Here is a 20,979-nt window from a genome sequence, read left to right on the forward strand (position 1 = left end):
TGAGTGAAGCGATTCCTACCCAAGAGGAAAGTGAAGCATCGAAGCAGGCATATCTCAATGCCATTACATCCTCCGCTGGAAAGTGAGGCCACGACGCTAATCCCCATCCCAATCCACGGGGGTTAGGTAGATACATGGGGCGAGATAGACGGTTGCCAGGGCGTTTCAGACCTTTCGTTAAATATGAGAGGCGGGGAAGACGAGCAAAAGTCTACACGGTTGATGAGAAACCGATGGAAAAAAAGGCACTAAAATGCAGTATTGCGAATACCACAAGAGCAGGACACATGACACGATCAACTGTTCAGTCATAAAAAGGGAAATTGAGGAAAAGCAACTAAAGGTAAATGTGATAGAAATTGCAAAGAGCCTACGAGCCAAGTTTGATGAAGAAAACCCCAAAGATATGTAACACCTGATTCCCGGTACGCATTTAGTTTAAGCATTTCTGTATTTCCTATGGGACTCAACGAGTTGGTGGCCCAACTCGTCGAGTAGGGTCGCGATCCGTAGGCATTCTAAGTGACCTACTCGACGAGTCGGGAGACTGACTCGGCGAGTAGGTGATGTTTGAGGGAAACCATAAATATTAGGGTTTGCACCCTATTTAAACGTCTTATTGCAGCCTCCGTTGTCCCTTATGCTCCCAGAACACTTCTTATCAGAACCCTAGCCGCTTTGAGTGATCTAAGGCCATTTTTGGTGCTTTTGGGTGGTTGTGAAGCTTACAAAGAAGGAGGAAGCTTGGGAATTCATTTTGGGGCTTGTAGATCCAGAGATCATATTCCATTTTCAGCTCAATCAAGGTAAATACCCCTTGTTTTGGTCTTTCTTGTGGTTGTTCATCTTTAGGGCTTAGATTTTGGGTGCATTTAGGGCTTTCTAAGCCATTTCCGGATTTGTGATGGGATTCATGGAGTTCTACTTTCAGATCTGAGTCATTGGAGGGGTCTCATGGCATAAAGGTGCCAACTTTATGGCCATGAGATCCCCATGCATATTGTAGAGCACCTTTTATGGATTTTTGAGCCAAAAACCCCATGCATGTGCACCAAGTTTGGAACTTTACGTATAAAATGGACATTAGGGGGCCAGATCTATGGTTTTGAGGTGTTAAGACCCATTTAAATCGACTATATAGTATTGGTTAAAGATGGACTCGACGAGTCAAGGTGTAATGACCACCAAATCCATTATGTGAATGGACCAGATGTTAACGAGGGGAGTCACGTAGATGTTTAGATGCAAAAAAGGAGCTGAGAACCATAGGACTCGACGAGTGTATGAACAGACTCGACGAGTCCAAGGCAATCTCCCAGCATTTGAAGATGAACTCGACGACTTTTTCTTACAACTCGGCGAGTCTAGGACAAGACTGGTTCATAGGATGAGGATAAACTCGGCGAGTTGTTCATACAACTCGGCGAGTCGGATGAAGGATCCTTTGATGATTTATATAGAAGGAGAACTCGTCGATTCATTGCTAAACTCGACGAGTAGAGACATGGATGAGGACAGTTAAAGGGATAGGGACTCGATGAGTTGGCGGCCCAAATCGGTGAGTCAGGTCAACTAGAAGTTGACTTTGACTTGGACTTGGTCAGGGGTAAATTGGTCATTTTACCCTAAGAGTAGATATCAGACTCTGATTAAGTGTTTTGTGGGGATTATAGCCGGAGGATTTCCGAAGCGGCAGCAGACAGAGATTTCTCGCGCAGATTATCAGCAGCTACTCATTCGAGGTGAGTTACCTTCCAGTAGGGGTTGGTCTAAGGCCACAATGTCGGCCCATCAACAAGGGTATTTGGTAGATAATTGTCTTTGTGATAATTATCTTGGTATGGTTATGTGCTTTTGTCATGATATATGCCTGTCTGATATGTTATGTGTGTTAATGGTAGTGGTAGGGATTAGTCTTTCCGTGGCACCGGTCTTTAGGATCGAGGGGTAGGTCAGTACCCAGTTATGCCTGACTGTATGATTATATCTTGTTATTATATGATAGTGGTAGGGGAAATAGTCCCCAGTTACCGGTTGAAAGATACCGATGGTAATTACCAGTTGAAAGATACCGATGATAGTTACCGGTTGAAAGATACTGGTTGAAAGACACCGATGACAGTTACCGGTTGAAAGATACCGATGATGTTATATGGTATGTGGTATGATAGGCGAACTCACTAAGCTTTGTGCTTACAGTTTCAGTTTTGGTTTCAGGTACCTCTTCATCTAAGGGTAAGGAGTCGGCGGTGTAGCAGCGCATCACACATTCACACATGATTTCCGCAATGAGCTTCGGGGATTTTACTCTGATTTCCATCACTTATGATGTTATGATTTTGAGACACGACATTGTGGTTTAAACCTGATGTAATATTGACAATGTTTTGGTAACATATTTTATGACTTACTTAACTTAAAAATGAAATTTTTGGCCTCAAATTTTGGGATGTTATAAGATGCCACTAGAAGGGCAGATCGTAGGGTGGAAATCCTTGCGATCCACCACAAAAAGGGGAGAGCGGAACGCACAGTGGACACACAAAGTGTGACATCCCCAAAATCACGGCCAGAAAAGACCGGTTTGTTTATGCTTTGTTTAAAAATCAGAGTTACATTTTAAATGAAAGTGTTGCGGAATTTGTCCCAAAACAAAAATATGATAAAGATTTATCAAAAGCATTTCCATAGAAATGTATTTCATTAAAAGACTCGGGATGTCATGTTCGTACATATCAAAAGCATAAACAGTACAATATAAGCCTTACTACATTATTTCATATCTACAGGCCTATATCTGTAATCCCTCGTCCAAAACATCACACATATGCTCATGCGCCACTACCTGTAATACATAAAACTGAGTGGGTTAGGCATGGGAGCCTGGTGAGCACATAGGCTTTTCAACCCACAATAAATAAGTTTATTAATTTCATCGATCAACAATAACCCGATTACCCGTTCCCGTTATCCTCACTTTACGTCCCTAAACACCTATCATCAGGGACCTAGCCTAAGGATCATCATCGGGACGGACACTACTGCTAAGGGGATTCCTCAGCAATAAATTTCCTAAAGGCAACCATGTGGGGGATGGAGTACACCGGTGAACATATCGTTCACAAACACATACACGTTGCGAGCCTGCTAGTGTTCCACTGGACTGTCTAGAAGAGTCCGTGGTCGTCATCCATACTCCGCTAGATGACAGAATCAACAACATCAACATCGAGGCCTCTCATCATTTTATCACACATCACCTATTGCATCTACCCATGTTTTACCCCAACATTTTCGTAGATATAAAATAAATATACAGTTTAAATCATTGAAAACATGTATAACGACGTTCATCTAGCATAGATAGCAAGTATTCAGATAATATGCACACATAGCACGTAATTTATATAAAATACTTCATATCTATGTGTAAGTTGAAAGTAACTATGCACTCACTTGTTAAGGTGATGATTCCAAAATCGGGCAGCGCTTGCTTCTAACGATTCTATTTTCCTTCGACGAAACCTAGCATTATTATCGCTAAATTTTAGTCTAATATTTACCGTGACCAACTATTATTCTTAGTATTATTATTATTATATAAGCGTTAAACAATATTTTCCAACCACTATGTACAGACAGGGACCAGACATAAAAGACCGGAGGGCATGACCATTTTGGCATATAGCACTTCTGAAATCCAACAACCCTATGCGGCCCTTTAAACCAGATTCCCCGTACCGCGAGTAGTTAAAAAAAATATTATAACGACACTTATATAAGTTATAATAATAGCTCAAATATTTATTATAAGTTCATAATAACAATACTAATTTTAAATATAAGCTATATTAAAATAAGGTAAGCATAACTTACTTACAAGGGAGTTTTAGCAAGGAGTCGGGCTCTGCAGGGGCATAACTTCGTCGCTGAATCTTTTTAAGAAAGATTCGTGCAGCGCTTCAGCGCTCACGTTACTATACTAAGCTACAGAAAGAGAAGTCGAATCACGAGGGACCGAAATGCTCGGGGGATAAGGAGAGAAAGACTCTTGAATCAAGAGAATGGTGCAAGAAATATGAGAGCCCAAGGCTCTTATTTATACTAATTGAATTTTCAAAAACTACCCTCCATAATTACTTAATGACCTTTTAGTTATATAAACAACTAAACACCCCTCTATAATACTATTATAAATGGATTTAATGATATTTGTACTAAACTAATGTCGAAAGAACTCAACATTAGTCTTATAATGACCGCATCGTCGATACCTTTCTAATGATATATACATATGTATATATATGTGTACGTATACATGATTTATACTTTATTTTAATACGTAAATATGCCATTATAATTTGTAACTCGTTCATACGAACTCCGTTTTTGACGTTCTTTATATCCACGCGTAGGTGAAGACGTACTCTACAACTTTCGTTTAGACTCCGTCGGCTAATTTTGACTTTATTTTTAAAGTTATATTTTTAACAAGCCGGGACAGGATTAGTCTGTTTAAATTCTCATAACTTCTTCATACGAAGTCAGATTTGGGCGTTCTTTTTATCGATGTTCTTAGTTTAACATATTCTACGACTTTCGTTTAGATCACTAAGGCTAAATCTCGCTCTATCGTAAATTCACTATTCACGCTTCCCGGTATCGTGTCGGTTCTGTCGTGAAACTTCGACGGGTCATAACTTCTTCGTTATAACTCGGATTTCGGCGTTCCTTATATGCACGGAAACCTAGAGACATATTCTACAACTTTATGTAGAGATATCGGGATTATCTCACACTTTAATTTTGACGCTCATTTTTATTCTTTATTAATTATACATTTATAATTAAATAATAAACACATAATTCACATAATGCTCAAATATTTCATCTTTATTACTTCAAAAAGAGTTACAAGAGTTGACGTAGACTATTACATTGACAAAAATGCTTAGCCCTGAAACCCGGACGTTACAATTCTCTCCCCCTTAGGATGATTCCATCCCGGAATCATGCATCAGCAAACAGATGTGGATAGCGACTCATCATGTCATCCTCTGTTTCCCAAGTGAGATTCGGCCCATTCGAATGTTTCCATCGGACTAGCACCAAGTCGACCATCTTGCGTCGTAACTTCTTAGTCTTACGGTCAACAATTGCCTCAGGCTCTTCGATCAACCTTTTATTTTCATCCATCCTTAACTCTGAGATTGGAATTATGTCGGGAACATCTCCCGTGAATTTCCTCAAATAACACACATGGAAGGTGTTATGAATACCATTGAGTTCTTTGGGCAATTCTAGCTTGTAAGCTTGGTTCCCTATCTTCTGAAGAACTTTGAACGGTCCAATAAACCTTGGACTCAACTTTCCTCGTTTCCCAAATCGTATAAGTCCCTTCCATGGTGGGACTTTAAGCAAAACGGAATCCCCAACTTCAAAAGTTATCAGTCGTCTTTTCTTGTCAGCATAGCTCTTTTGACGATCCTGGTTTGCTAACATCCTTTCCCTAATCACCTTCAACTTCTCAGCAGTCTCATGGACTATCTCGGGGCCCATAAACTACTTCTCTCCGGCTTCAAGCCAACAAGACGGCGTACGACACTTCTGCCCATACAAGGCTTGATAAGGAGCCATCTTGATGCTCGATTGAAAACTATTGTTGTAGGAAAATTCTACCAGAGGTAAGTGGTCATCCCAATTCCCTTGGAATTCGAGGGTACATGCTCTCAGCATATCTTCCAGCGTCTGAATCGTTCTTTCGCTCTGACCATCAGTTTGCGGATGATAAGCAGTACTCAAACACAACTTTGTACCTAACTCCTCTTGTAGACTCCTCCAAAACCTTGACGTGAAACGACTATCACGATCTGATACAATCGTAAGAGGGACACCGTGAAGTCTTACAATTTCCTTCACGTAAGCATTTTTGAGCTTATCCATAGACCACTTCTCGTTGGCTGCTATGAAGTGTGCACTCTTGGTGAAACGATCCACGACTACCCAAATCGTGTCGTGACCGTTCTTCGTCCTGGGCAGTTTAGTCACAAAATCCATGGTGATGTCTTCCCATTTACCCATGGGTACAGGTAAAGGTTCCAAACTCCCATACGGTTTCTGATGTTGTGCCTTAACCCTCGCACATGTTACGCACTCGGCCACATACTTCGCAACATCGAGCTTCATCGTCGGCCACCAGTAGTAGGGTTTTAGGTCCCTATACATTTTAGTGCTACCAGGATGAATCGAGTACATGGTCTTGTATGCTTCTTCCATCAGAAGATCTCTTATTCCTCCTGTCTTAGGTACCCAAATTCGATCTTGGAATACCTTCAGTCCTTGACTGTTTGTACCAAACACTAACGTTCTTCCCAAACGTTCTTCCTTTCGATCATTTTTCTCTAAAGCTTCTTCTTGAGCTTTCCTGATACTTTCCACAATCGTCGAGACGACTTCAATTCTTAACGCTATTGGCCTTTTCCTTTCCAGATTGACTTTCTGACTGAGAGCATCAGCAACAATATTTGCTTTACCTGGGTGGTAAAGTATCTCACAGTTGTAGTCCTTGAGAAATTCTAGCCAGCTTCGTTGCCTCATGTTCAACTCCTTCTAATTAAAGAGATACTGGAGACTCTTATGATCAGTGAAGAGCTTGCACTTCGTGCCGTAGAGGTAATGCCTCCATATCTTTAAGGCAAAAACTACCGCTGCCAACTCCAGATCATGAGTGGGGTAGTTCTTTTCGTGCTCTTTCAATTATCGAGATGCATATGCTATCACCTTTTCTCTTTGGGTCAGAACACAACCCAACCCGACTCCAGAAGCGTCACTATAAACCGCGAAATATTCGACTCCATCGGGTAGAGAAAGTATCGGTGCTTCACATAACTTCTTCTTTAGCTTCTCGAATGCCTCATCGTGTTTCTCACTCCACGTATACGTAGCTCCTTTATGAGTCAAAGCTGTTAATGGAGCAGCTATCGAAGAAAAGCCTTGGATAAATCATCGATAATATCCGGCTAATCCTAGAAAGCTTCGAATCTCCGTAGGACTCTTTAGACGTTCCCACTTCATTACAGCCTCGATCTTTGCGGGGTCAACCATTATTCCCTCCTGGTTAACAACATGACCCAAGAATTGGACTTCCCGTATCCAAAAGTCGCATTTGGAGAACTTTGCAAAAAGCTTCTCCTTCTTCAACACTTCTAATACTTCCCGTAGATGCTTGCCATGCTCCTCTTGGCTTTTCGAGTAGATGAGAATGTCGTCGATGAACACTATCACGGATTTATCGAGGAATGGTTTACAAACCCTATTCATCAAATCCATGAATGTTGTGGGAGCATTGATTAGCCCGAATGACATAACCAACAACTCATAGTGTCCATATCTCGTTCTGAATGCAGTCTTCTCAATATCCTGCTTTCTCACCTTTAGCTGATGATATCCTGACCTAAGATCGATCTTTAAGAAGTAGCTCGAACCTTGCAGTTGATCGAATAGGTCATCAATCCTCGGCAATGGATACTTGTTCTTCACCGTTGCCTTATTCAGCTCTCGGTAGTCTATACACATTCTCATACTTCCGTCCTTCTTCTTCACGAATAACACCAGAGCTCCCCAGGGTGATGAACTAGGTCGAATAAAACCGTTGTCCAACAGCTCCTGAAGTTGCGTCATGAGCTCCTTCATCTCCGTCGGTGCTAATCGGTAAGGTGCCTTTACTATCGGTGTTGTTCCTGGTTACAAGTCTATACGAAACTCCACTTGCCTATCAGGTGGTAATCCGGGAAGATCTTCAGGAAAGACTTCCGGATAATCACACACAACCGGTATATTCTGCACCTCTTTATTCTCCTTCTTGGCATCGATTACGAATGCCAAGTATGATGCACATCCTTTGGACAAACATTTCCTGGCTTTCATCAAGGAGATGATTCCAGAATTCACTCTACGTTTGTCCCCATATACCATAAATGATTCTTTTCCGGGTGGGTTTACCTTTACTATCTTCTTTCGGCATTGAATCTCAGCATCGTTGGCGCTAAGCCAATCCATACCCAAAACGATGTCGAAACCGTTTAACTTTATGGGTAATAGCTCTTCGTGGAATTTGTTTCCGTTTAGGTCAATGACGATGTTCCTAATACGATTACTAACAGGTACGAATTTTCCACTGGCAACTACTACAATCAGGGCATTATCTAGTTTTTCTACAGGCAATGCTAATTTCCCACGAAATTTATGCGACACAAAGGAGTAGTTGGCTCCGGAATCAAATAGTATATTTTCAGGCAAACCATTTACAAGAAAGGTACCTGAAGCGACGTCTGCTGCCTCCTTTGCAGCCTCGAGTGTCATCTGGAAGGCTCTCGCCTTCGGCTTCGGTGGTATGTTGGGTCTTCCTGTCTCCTTCTTCTTCGGGCAGTCCTTCAAAATGTGCCCTTCTTCATTGCACCCATAACAGGCTTTCTGGTTGAGGGTGCATTCATTGGCGTAGTGCCCAGGCTTTCCGCACTTGTAACAAGTGACCCCTCCGTCACACTTCCCAGAGTGCTTCTTCTTGCACTTGTCACACCACTTCGCTTCTGATCCTCCTCCCCTCGAACCAGACTTCGAGAATCTACTCTTCTTGTTGGACTTCGAGGATCCATTGAACTTCCGTTTCTCACCAACCTCAGCCCTCTCCAGACCTCTTTCCTTTTGTTGGGTCTCCACGTTCTTAGCTGCTCGAACAGCTGATTTCAGAGTGGTTGCCATCTTGACTGTTGGGCCAAAGTCAGCCGGCAGTCCATTTGCGAATTTCTCAATTTTGGAAAGTTCGGTTGGCACTAGGTATGGAAACAACTTCATCTTTTCCGTAAATGCAGCAGCATAGTCATCGATGCTCATTCTCCCCTTCTTTAAATTTTGGAACTCATTGTTCAGATCAATCAGGTCTATCTCTGAACAGTACTGCGCCTTCAGTTGTTCCAAGAACTCATCCCATGACATTTTCAGAGCTTCTCCCCATGGCATTGTATCTGCCAATAGCTTCCACCAGCTCAAGACTCCAGTTTTCAATTGTCTCACAGCGAAGACAGTCTTCTGCTTCTCGCTGCAGTCGCAGCTCTCAAACACCATCTCCATCTCGGAGATCCAGTCCATAATCTAAACAGGCTTTGGGCTTCCTGAGAGACTTGGTGGTTTCGCACCCAAGACATTTTTGTACATCCGCCCATCCTTGTTGTTTCTCCCTTCTTGGCCATCCTTTTGCTCACCTTGAGTCCCTACTTGACTCACTTGGCGGCTATAGTTCCCTTCCTCAGATGGCTCGGGAACTCGCTCCGTCGGTTCAACATGTATGGTAGGTTCGTCCCTATTTTCATGGAGGATCCGTCTCATTTCTTCCCTTTGTTCAGCTAGCATAGCCTGAATCATGGCTTGAACTCCAGCCATGGTGACTGGCTCAGGTGCAACTTCTTCAACAACAGGTATTTGCTGAACCACTGGGGGTTCGTTCCTACCTCCATTTGCGTTCACGTTTCCGCTACGGGTCCTTGCCATCTTGATCTATACACCGAATAAGGTGAATTTAGATCTTTATTTAGGATAGACGTTTTAAATCGTCCTTATCACTCCGAAACGTTTACATGCTAGTTCTAATATCGTAGTCGTACGTTTAGAATCCTAAACACATAAGGTTTCCAGATCCGGTCGGCAACAGACCATAGATCCGAACAATTAACAGCATATTATGCACAAAGCATTTAGCACATAAAAGCATTTTAGGCACAATTCCTAAAATAAGCTAGTGCTCACACCTCACAATCATCGCTTAGCATTCTAAGTTTAAGTCTAGAAATCCTACAAATTCCTAGTTCGCTTAAACTAATGCTCTGATACCAACTACGACATCCCCAAAATCACAGCCAGAAAAGACCGGTTTGTTTATGCTTTGTTTAAAAATCAGAGTTACATTTTAAATGAAAGTGTTGCGGAATTTGTCCCAAAACAAAAATATGATAAAGATTTATCAAAAGCATTTCCATAGAAATGTATTTCATTAAAAGACTCGGGATGTCATGTTCGTACATATCAAAAGCATAAACAGTACAATATAAGCCTTACTACATTATTTCATATCTACAGGCATATATCTGTAATCCCTCATCCAAAACATCACACCTATGCTCATGCGCCACTACCTGTAATACATAAAACTGAGTGGGTCAGGCTTGGGAGCCTGGTGAGCACATAGGGTTTTCAACCCACAATAAATAAGTTTATTAATTTCATCGATCAACAATAACCCGATTACCCGTTCCCGTTATCCTCACTTTACGTCCCTAAACACCTATCATAAGGGACCTAGCCTAAGGATCATCATCGGGACGGACACTACTGCTAAGGGGATTCCTCAGCAATAAATGTCCTAAAGGCAACCATGTGGGGGATGGAGTACACCGGTGAACATATCGTTCACAAACACCTACAGGTTGCGAGCCTGCTACTGTTCCACTGGACTGTCTAGAAGAGTCCATGGTCGTCATCCATACTCTGCTAGATGACAGAATCCACAACATCAACATCGAGGCCTCTCATCATTTTATCACACATCACCTATTGCATCTACCCATGTTTTACCCCAATATTTTCGTAGATATAAAATAAATATACAGTTTAAATCATTGAAAACATGTATAACGACGTTCATCTAGCATAGATAGCAAGTATTCAGATAATATGCACACATAGCACGTAATTTATATAAAATACTTCATATCTATGTGTAAGTTGAAAGTAACTATGCACTCACTTGTTAAGGTGATTATTCCAAAATCGGGCAGCGCTTGCTTCTAACGATTCTATTTTCCTTCGACGAAACCTAGCATTATTATCGCTAAATTTTAGTCTAATATTTACCTTGACCAACTATTAGTCTTAGTATTATTATTATTATATAAGCGTTAAACAATATTTTCCAACCACTATGTACAGACAGGGGCAGACATAAAACACCGGAGGGCATGACCATTTTGGCATATAGCACTTCTGAAATCCAACAACCCTATGCGGCCCTTTCAACCAGATTCCCCGTACCGCGAGTAGTTAAAAAAAAATATTATAATGACACTTATATAAGTTATAATAATAGTTCAAATATTTATTATAAGTTCATAATAACAATACTAATTTTAAATATAAGCTATATTAAAATAAGGTAAGCATAACTTACCTACAAGGGAGTTTTAGCTAGGAGTCGGGCTCTGCAGGGGCAGAACTTCGTCGCTGAATCTTTCTAAGAAAGATTCGTGCAGCGCTTCAGCGCTCACCTTACTATACTAAGCTACAGAAAGAGAAGTCGAATCACGAGGGACCGAAATGCTCGGGGGATAAGGAGAGAAAGACTCTTGAATCAATAGAATGGTGCAAGAAATATGATAGCCCAAGGCTCTTATTTATACTAATTGAATTTTCAAAAACTACCCTCCATAATTACTTAATGACCTTTTAGTTATATAAACAACTAAACACCCCTCTATAATACTATTATAAATGGATTTAATGATATTTGTACTAAACTAATGTCGAAAGAACTCAACATTAGTCTTATAATGACCGCATCGTCGATACCTTTCTAATGATATATACATATGTATATATATGTGTACGTATACATGATTTATACTTTATTTTAATACGTAAATATGCCATTATAATTTGTAACTCGTTCATACGAACTCCGTTTTTGACGTTCTTTATATCCACGCGTAGGTGAAGACGTACTCTACAACTTTTGTTTACACTCCGTCGGCTAATTTTGACTTTATTTTTAAAGTTATATTTTTAACAAGCCGGGACAGGATTGGTCTGTTTAAAATCTCAGAACTTCTTCATACGAAGTCAGATTTGGGCGTTCTTTTTATCGATGTTCTTAGTTTAACATATTCTACGACTTTCGTTTAGATCACTAAGGCTAAATCTCGCTCTATCGTAAATTCACTATTCACGCTTCCCGGTATCGTGCCGGTTCTGTCGTGAAACTTCGACGGGTCATAACTTCTTCGTTATAACTCGGATTTCGGCGTTCCTTATATGCACGGAAACCTTGAGACATATTCTACAACTTTATGTAGAGATATCGGGATTATCTCACACTTTAATTTTGACGCTCATTTTTATTCTTTATTAATTATACATTTATAATTAAATAATAAACACATATAATTCACATAATACTCAAATATTTCATCTTTATTACTTCAAAAAGAGTTACAAGAGTTGACCTAAACTATTACATTGACAAAAATGCTTAGCCCTGAAACCCGGGCGTTTCACAAAGCATCACAGAAGCAATGCAGGGGCTGACGTTTTCCATAAACGATCCAAGCCTAACTGGATGGAGTGGGTACAACCCCCTCGTCATATAAGGATCTCATTGTTCATCGAGTATAGGTCGACACGGGAAGTTCTGCGGACATCATCTACAAACATTGTTTCTGACTACTACTGAACGCGTGAAAGGAAGGTCTGAGGCCAGTTGCAGGCCAATTCATAGGATTCACAGGACATAGCTTGTGGCCCTTAGGTACGATTCACTTACCGTTTACATTAACCAGTCAAGAAAAAACCAAGCGACGGACCGCCCTGGTGGATTTTGTGGTCATACGGCACCCGTTAGAACACAATATCATATTAGGATGGACGACCCTACTAAAGTTCGGAGAAATCTCATCAACAATCCATGGGATAGTGAAATTCAGCACAAGCCAGGGACCGGGAACAATCCTAGCCACTCACCCAAGGGAGCTTAAATGCTACGAGATCATGAAACCAAGAGACATCTCAGCCGAAGCTAAGAGACCAAGGCTGAAATCGTCGAACGGGGGAGAGGTAATTAACAGGGAATACCTAGACCAGTGGGTAAACGTGGGGACGGCCCTCCCCGTGAAAACAAGACAAATGCTGGTTCAGCTATTACAGAAGTATAAAAATGTGTTCACTTGGACGCCCACGGATATGGTAGGGGTCGATTGAGGAATCATAGAACAAAAGGTAATGATAAAACCAAAAGCTAAGGAAATAAAGTAGAAGAAGTGGGTCCAAGGAGGAGACCGAAACAAGGCAATCAACACAAAAGTGGCCAAACTAAACAGCACCGAAATCCTTAGGGAAGAGATTTTCCCCACATGGATCGCCAACCCGGTAATGGTAAAGAAACACGACGGCAGTTGGCACGTGTGTATTGATTACTCAGAGTCAACAAAGCATGCCCCAAGGATTGCTACCCGTTACCAGAGATAAACCAGAAGGTAGAGTCCCTACAAGGTTTCCAGTGGAAATGCTTCCTGGATGCGTACAAGGGGTATCACCAAATCCTAATGAACAAAAATGACGAAGAGAAAACAGTCTTCTACACAGATCACGGCGCCTTTTGCTACACAAAAATGACGTTCGGATTAAAGAATGTCGGGGCAACCTACCAGCGATTGGTCGACTCCCTGTTTGCCAACCAAATAGGCAAGAACATCGAGGTCTATGTTGACGCATGGTCATTAAAAACCCAGACGAGCAGAGACTACTACGTGATGTGGACGAGACTCTGCAAAATTTGGAAAAAGATAAGATAAAGCTAAACCCCACCAAGTGTACCTTCGGGGTAGAAGAAGGAAAATTCATGGGTTATTATGTGACAAAGGAGAGAATCCAACCGATCCCAGCCAAGATAAGCGAGCTCAAGGAGACGCCTTCGCCAAACAAGCTAAGAGACGCTCAAGGGTTGAACGGAAAACTAACGGCGCTCAACTGATTCATCTCCAAGTTAGCCGAAAAAGCTATGCCTTGTTCCATACACTCATAGGGTGCATAAAAAAGAATAACTTCCAGTGGACACCGGATGCCGAGTCCGTGCTGCAAAAAATAAAAAAAGGCGCTACACACACTCCCTACTCTGGCTAGCCTGATACCCAGAGAAACGTTGCAAGTCTACCTGTCTGCATCAAAACACACCATTTCGTCAGTGCTAGTAGTCGAGAGGCAAAGGCGGCAACTTCCAATCTACTTTGTGAGTCGGGCCCTGCGGGGACCTGAAATCAACTATCCAATCATCGATAAGCTGGTGCTCTCCTTAATCTATGCAGCGCGAAGGATCCGTCGGTATTTCCAGGCCCATCAGATAGAGGTGTTAACTAGCTGCCAGATCAAGCACGTGCTTCCGAAGCCAGAAACATCTGGACGACTTGCAAAATAGTCCATATATTTAGGGGAGCATTATATCAGTTATCATCCTAGGGTAAGCATCAAGGAACAGGCATTAGTAGATTTCCTGCTTGAAATCCCATGGGAGCTCCAGCAAGAAATAATTGGCACGACCCGACAAGGGTGTCCGGAGGGAGAAACTGACCAACATTGGACCCTCTACACGGATGGAGCCTCCAGAAAAGAAGGCTCAAACATAGGGCTAATCCTAACCAGCCCTATGTGTGAAAAAATTACATATGCCTTACGATTTGACTTCCGCACCTCCAACAACGAAGCCGAGTACAAAGCCTTGTTGGCTGGTCTCAGATTGGCAGTAAAAATGGGGGCGGAAAGGGTCATAGCTTTAACTGATTCACGCATGGCAGCCAACCAAGTCACGGGGGAATTCGAAGCAAATGATAAACGAATGGGGAGCTATGTTAAGGCGGTACAACAAATCACAAGTTCAATAAAGAGTTTCACAATAAAGCAGATTTCTAGGGGAAACAACAAGCGAGCAGATGCCATCAACAAACTAGCATCAACGTGTTTCGGGCACCTTTCCAAGGAAGTATTGGTGGAGGTATTAAAAGAGAGGAGCATTAACAAGCGCCAAGTTGACTCCCTATCGACAGCACAGCCCAACTGGATGACGCATATCATGGATTACCTGCAGCATGACATACTCCCCGAAGATCACAGAGAGGTTAGGAAAACAAGGATACGAGCTCCCCAATATGCAATCCTGGGGGGGAGAACTGTATAGAAAAGGTCATACGGCTCCATGGCTCAAATGCATAGACGGTGATTCAGGGAAGAAAGCTTCAAAGGAAGCCTACACTGGGTCAGATGGATCCCATGAGGGAGCGTGGGCGCTCACAGGTAAAGTACTACACATGGGGCTCTACTAGCCAGCATAAATCAAGACGCCGTCGAACTAACCCGGGCTTGCGTAGAATGTCAAACTTTCTCACCAGCACAGGGGGTACCACCATCCAAGTTAACGAGTATAGTTAGCCTATGACCTTTCTATCAGTGGGGGGTCGATATCGTCGTCCCTTTTCCAGAAGCACCAGGGAAAGTAAAGTTCTTAATCGTAGCGGTTGATTATTTCACGAAGTGGATAGAGGCCAAACCACTGACGTGTATCACCGGAAAACAGATAATTAAGTTTGTGTGGAAAAACATCATAACGAGATTTGGGACACCCCAAGTTTTAATCAGTGATAATGGTTTGCAGTTCGTCGAGAATCCTTTCGGGGACTGGTGCATCGAAAAAGAAATAGAGCAGAGCTTCACGTCTGTGGCGCACCCCCAAGCCAATGGACGAACGGAGGTGTCTAACAAGACGTTGGTACAGGGGATCAAGAAGCGACTGGGAAAAGCAAAAGGCAACTGGGTAGACGAGCTATCAGAAGTCCTTTGGTCGTACCGAACCACGCCATGGAATAGCACAAAGGAGACACCATTCAGCTTGACTTATGGAGCCGAGGCAATGCTACCAGCAAAAATAATGATACAGTCAATACGAACAGAGTATTTTCAGGAGCAAGGAAATAGTAAAAATCTAATGGAAAACTTGGACCTCCAGGAAGAACGGCGAGAGCGCTCAAGTATGCATCAAGCCGCCTACAAAAAGGTAGTAGAAAGATACTATAACCAACGGGTCAAAGACAAGGCTTTCCGGGACGGGGATTACGTCCTGTGGAAGAATGAAGTTAGCCATGTACAACCCCACAGGAAGCTGAGCCAAACGTTGGAAGGACCATACAAGGTAACAGAGGCACATCGCAACAGATCACACTCCCTGGAAACTACGGAAGGAAGGCAAATACCAAGGGCATGGAACACACGGAATTTGAGAAGGTTCCACTTTTGAGCAAAATCACAAGTCCCTACACAGAAGGGAGGACGATGGTTCACCACTTTCGAGCAGAATTTTAAGCCCCTATACAGAAGGGAGTGCAAGGAGACATCCCTTGGCCGGAATGATCGCCCGGACCAACAGGCAGACGCTCAGGGTAGTCCGATAGGGAATTATAGTGCAAAATCACTATGTATCAGAATAAAAGAAAACACACTATCTTTAATACGAAGTGCAGTGAGTATGCCTAACATCTAATTTTTTTTAGAATAGAAAACACAGCATAGAGGATTCTTAGTGAATCCACATGCACACAACGAGATGGTAAATCTCAGAATAACACGAAAAAACCTACACAGAAGGTTCAATATAGCCAAAGTAAGAAAACATACTCAACAAATAACACAATGTAGCAACCAAAAAGCAAAACATACAGTAAACGAGTAAAACCATTGTCGATTCATGCATAAGGGCCTTAGGGGCCACAGACTAAGTCAAAATAACTACCAATACAACACGATAAAGGCCTTAGAGGCCATAGATTGTTCAAGACAAAACAAAACAAAACAAACCTTCAACAAGATTTTTTCACACCCTGAAAGGGAAGCTCTAGACAACTTCACACACCACCACTAGCACCACCTACACTAATCCCAACTCCATCATCACCTGCACCACTAGTTCTATCACCTGCTCCACCAGCATCACCGCCAATCCCACCAGCAACACCACCAATTTCACCACCTGCTCCACCAATCCCTACACCCAAACCTTCCACAATGTCCTCACCCTTATCAAAAGCACACAACGCTTTCACCCCATCCATGTAGAAGTGGCCCAACCCGAGAAAGCTAGCAAAGTCCATGGTTGCAAAAGCCAAGAGAGCATCATCCAAGGCCGAAGAATGACTCAACTGTGAGTCACTAGCAGAAGGGTCATAAGTCCCATCATCAACCTGTGCTTTTAAGCTAGCCCAACCCATTCTTCACCAGCAACAAATGCAGCATGACGAATATGACTAATACCACCGGTAAACTCAGAATGCTCAATAAGCTTGTCCATCACCTGCACAAGGCCAACCTGGAGAAGCCAATTGCGATCAGCTCTTGACACTTCCAACTTGCGTTCATGGTCAACAAGGTCCCGCTCCAGACTTTCATTATGTATCATTAAACCTTCATTCGCCTGGGTCAGAGATTCCACCTAGGCCTCCAGAGTACTCCGAACATCTTCCAACATCGCTTTCTCCGACAAGAAAGAATTGTTTTCACACCCCAATCGACGAACGGTGGCACCAAGGTCTGCCACCTCTCCCCTAAAACCAGCTTCGCTCGCCGCAAGAGCAGAATGTGTATGCTCCAACTCGCCGAATCGCTGCACATGTTGGGACCCAACGGCCAAGTATGTCATGGCTTGTGCAGCGGCATAAGCAAGGTTATGAGCCAAGACAGTGTTGCTGATCAAATCCATATATTCTACGGTGGCATGAGGAAGAGCATGGTGGGTAAAATCCAATGCAACAGAATGCATAGACAGACGAGAATTAAATCGCAATCTCCATCTCGGAACAAAAGAAGGGGAACTGTGAAGTACCCCCACAGTAGCAGGCTACTGAAACAACCGCTCAGGACTGCCTTTTGAAGACTGAGGGCTAAAACCAGGACTTAAAGAGATTGGAATAGGAACAGTGGGCTGATGAGACGCCCCCTCGATACCCTTATACTATTGAAAGTCATCATCGGGTATCACCAACACATCCCCTGAATGTGACGGCACAGAGGATAGCAAGCGCTTAAGGCCGCGACGCTACATCACATGCCGGCCAATGGGTCCTGAACTACCCTCGAGTGTCGGTCCACTCATCGCCTGCATAACTTTCCTTTTTTCTGCAACCCGACGAATGCTAGCATCAATCCCGGTCTTACTGTCCACCACACTATCATTTGCCGGCTCAACAGAAGGGCGAGACATAACGGCAAGGGCCACGATAGTGTTGGAACCCGGCTGGCTCCCCGATGCAATGGAGCTCCCCACTGATTGTGGGGGCGCCGGAACAGAAGCACTTAAACGGCGGGGGGAGGCAAAGTCTCGTACAAGGGCACCACACGATGCTCCAGTTTCCCCTGGTAACGCCCTCGTGGCACAGAATCCATGGAGACAGAGCATTCGAAATCTATCAATCGTATGTTAAACATAAGAAAATAGGAACAAGAAAACATAAGCAAACAGGAGGCCCCCATCTTTTATAAAAAAGGGGGGAGGGGAGAAGGAGAAAGGAGGTAAAGTAAGAAGTAAATACGATTTACCATTAGAAAAAGTGTAGAAGACGGACATCTCCCCCCGAGCACGCCAACTGGGGCTCATTCCAACACCAGCAAGTATGGTCTCCAACATCACATCAACGTCCACCTAGAGAGTGCACAAGAGATCGATGGTCGCTTGATTGTGGGGGAAAATTTTGGGAATAGTATCGGATAATGTGGCCACCCGAGAATACTCATGGCCAAGCAGCTCTCGATTAACCCATAGCCATTTATCTAGCCAGTTCTTGGGAGGCTTACTGTCAAAGACAAGCTTATGGCCTCCCTAGCGGGCAGAGAAGGTGTACTTATCGTTGGTGGCAACAAACCGAAAAAAGAACTTCAAAACAAAGTAGTTGGGAACGATGTTGTTGGCCCGATATATCATCTCGAAAGCCACCATCTTATGAAAAGCACTGGGGGTCAACATTTGAATACTACACCCATTACACCGGAGTACTTCCTCTTAGAAGTCAGTCAGTGAAAGGCGAAGGCTAGCATTAAAGGTTTTCAGGTAAACACCCACTTTCCCAGGAGGAGGCTGGGTAATCAAAGACCCGGAGGCCAGAAACTCTACTTCGTCAGCCGGAGTGAGGTCGTAAGCCTCTTGAAGGGTGACGAACTCAGCAGAGCTGGGGATCAAATTCAGAGAGGAAGCCATGGCGAAAACACAGAAGAAGAAGAAGAAGAAGAGGGGGAAAAGAGATGATGAAACAAGATAGAAATAGAGAAAGGAAAATCATGTGAGAAATAAGAGGGAGAAAACGAGATTTACGAAAATCCCTAACACATCAGACGTAACTGCCACGCACACGTCGAAACGTCACATCACCGAAAACGAAGTGACGGCTGAGTAAAAGCATGACACCTACACCAACAGTTAAGTCCAGAACATCATAGCTAGCTACCATACGCGTTGACTACTAGACTAGGGGACTTGATGATGCGCCCCTCAGAGCGGGCCAGAAACAAGCGAACCCCCAACGAGGAGTTCCTAGCAAAGCCCGACCCGGCGACTCGACCGCTTTGGCAACCCCGAACTCCTGCGAGGCGACCGCGTAGGAAGTCCGCCCTCGCCAAGCATTGTCCTTTACCTACAGTCCAAGGATAACGGCTCCAGGCGACAAACAGCACGGCCAGAGCATTATCGCCTGGACCAATCGTTGGACCGGACACGAATGTGGATCCGGGTTCTCCAATAAGGACGACAGATCCTGTCGGAGTCACAGTCCTTGTCCCTCGTACGAATCGAGGAGGATCCTCAGTATAAAAGGTCGATTACTCTGCCTTGAGAGGTGAGCTATTCTCTTCCCTGATCATACACCTCCATACTTCATATTCATCCCACTAACTTGACCGTCGGAGCATCTTTCCGGGATCTCCTCCCAGAGTGCGGCTGACGTTTCTTCATTCTTTGTGACCTCTCAGGTTCTATTTCGATGACCATCTCTCAATAGCCAATGTGTTTTGGAGCCAAGTTGCATCATTATATTTTATGGAAATGATTTCGTTACTTAAAAATGAAAATTTTTATTGGAAACTTAGGATGTTGCAGGGGTTCCATGTAACGCCCGCTAATTTGAGCTAGTCAATTTAGAGAATCGAATATCTCATTAATAGGAGCTGAACGATATAAATACAGAAGAAAACAGACTTCGGATTATAAAGTTATGAATTTTTAACAGACTTTAACTATCTAAGTCTGTTAAAATATATCTTTAAAAATAAAGTCAAAATTAGCCGACGGAGTCTAAAGGAAATTTGTAGATCACGTTGCTACCTGCACATGGATATAAAGAACATCAAAATTGGAGATTGTATGCGAAAGTTACGGAATTTAGAAGATAATTAATGTTAAGGATTAACCAGCCAGTGACACGTGGCGAGATCTAAGCCCTACCTTCTTCTCCACGGTTTCGCATGAGATGATGACACGTGGCTTTCGTACGCCCTGCTTAAGGATATGTGTTCCCCGCATACTGAGTACGCCCAGCGTACACAGTTCGCCTAGCCTATGAATAGAGCTCATTTCTTCTTATTTTTCACACCAATTCTCATCCACTTCTCTCCCAACACCCCCAAACCCTCAAGGCTTTTCCCTAACACCTCCTAGGTGTTAGAAGAAAGTCCTGGAGTGCCAGAAGGCTCTGAGAATAAGAGATTTCGGCTCAGAAGTTATCCCAGTGCAGAGCCCGGTTCCTCGCTAAACTCCCTTAAACTCCCTTGTAAGTGAGTTATGCTTACCCTACTTTAAGTATAACTTATGTTTAAGTTCATTATCGTTATTATGAACCTATCAACAAGATTTATCAATGATTCAAAGTCATTATACTGATTGATCTACTTATGGGGATGATGTTTAGGCTATGATTTAGTGAGGTGTTTAAAATGAGATTTCCAAATAGTATACTTCGTATACCAAACGAACTCTACCTCCAATATGATCCTACTTGGTTGTTCCTTACTTGATAGATCATAACATAGACCTTGAGTTAATGATGAATCTAGACTAATAATTAGTCGCAATAAATAATAGATGAAAATCTAGTAATAATGATACTAGGTTTCGTCGAAAGAAAATAAAATTATTAG

The sequence above is a fragment of the Lactuca sativa genome, chromosome 2, assembly GCF_002870075.4.
Source record: "Lactuca sativa cultivar Salinas chromosome 2, Lsat_Salinas_v11, whole genome shotgun sequence".
Classification (NCBI taxonomy): Eukaryota; Viridiplantae; Streptophyta; class Magnoliopsida; order Asterales; family Asteraceae; genus Lactuca; species Lactuca sativa.